Below are 1,265 nucleotides of genomic sequence, written 5' to 3'. Positions count from 1 at the left end.
ATCTTGGAAACAACCAAGATGCCCATCACCTGAGGAATGGTTGAAAAAGATGTGGTATTTTTACACAATGGAGTATTATTCAGCTATTAGAATGATAAACTCAAAGCCTTTATATTGAAGTGATGCCACTTGAAGATATACTCGTAAGGGAAATAAACCAGACACACATGTGTAAATATCATATAGTTTCCCTTGTATAAGAACTCAAAAGAAGAAATACAAATAGAAAAGTATAATAGAAGTAAAAGGAAAGCAGGATCTCAAGGACTAACTAGTCAAGAGAGGGAAAGGAGAAGAGCTAGGAAGCATGACAATGTCAAGCCATACAGTTATATGTAGAAGATGGGCAAGCAATGATCCTGAGAATTTCCAGAAGGTTTTTGAATCTAGCAGTTAATTGGAAAGATTCTCATCCTGACTAACTGTATATACTGATACCTGTGAAATAAGCAACTGCACTGAAGATGATAATCTGCACTAGTAGTTTCATGCTTGGAGTGCCTGTCATTCTGGTCTTCTGAGTACGAGCTGCTTGTCATGACATGCCGTTGCTGCTGTGCTGTCTCTTGGGTAGATGATTGCTTAAAAAGGAGGGGGTGGTGAATGAAGGCAAGAGACAGGAAAAGGAATATTGTGAGACTGTCCTGCTTCAAGGTTGCATATGGTGAGATTTTTTGACTTATGTGTAAACATAAGAAGTATATAATTCTTTATGCCTATTTTTAAAATATATTCTAATTTTTAAATGTTTTTTCACCATATTCTGTCGGGACTTAAAATTAAACATATCAATACTTGATGAAAAATACCTGTTCCATGTTATGCCTAAGATGTTTGATATTCAGACAGATAGTGAGGTTAAGCTTAATAGCCTAGGCTGTATGGTAATAACAATAAGCTTCCCTTCTGGAGGGTTAACAACCCAAGTTTGCAGACCAAAATGAGAGAAAAAGGAGGGCCTCAAGGAAAGCCAACCTTTGGCTCTAGCCTTCCAAGGTAAATTAAGACTCAGGACATATGAGAACTTGTACTGTAATGTCATGCAACTCGGTAGTATTCCAAATTTTCTGATCAAAGAGATTATGGGGCCGAAGAGGAAAGTGATCGATGATGTAGAGTGTGCCTATGGAGAGTCACATGGAGAGAAAACATTCTCTCAGGCTTTCACAGAGAGCACATTGGCCAAGCAAAGGCTGTGACTCATCCACATGGCTGACACTGACAAAGGTTCTACAATCTGGGGTACAGGATCTCAAGATAAATCC

General features: G+C 38.3%; 1 protein-coding gene across 1 annotated transcript in view; it reads right to left on the bottom strand.

Moving 5' to 3' along the window:
- Reln (reelin) overlaps positions 1 to 1,265 on the bottom strand; it is a 493,244-nt gene that overhangs the window by 99,733 nt on the left and 392,246 nt on the right. The gene's annotated exons all lie outside the window — the stretch shown is intronic.

The sequence above is a fragment of the Octodon degus genome, unplaced genomic scaffold (assembly GCF_000260255.1).
Source record: "Octodon degus isolate 3935 unplaced genomic scaffold, OctDeg1.0 scaffold00108, whole genome shotgun sequence".
Taxonomy (NCBI): Eukaryota; Metazoa; Chordata; class Mammalia; order Rodentia; family Octodontidae; genus Octodon; species Octodon degus.
This window is presented reverse-complemented; position numbering and strand designations above follow the sequence as displayed.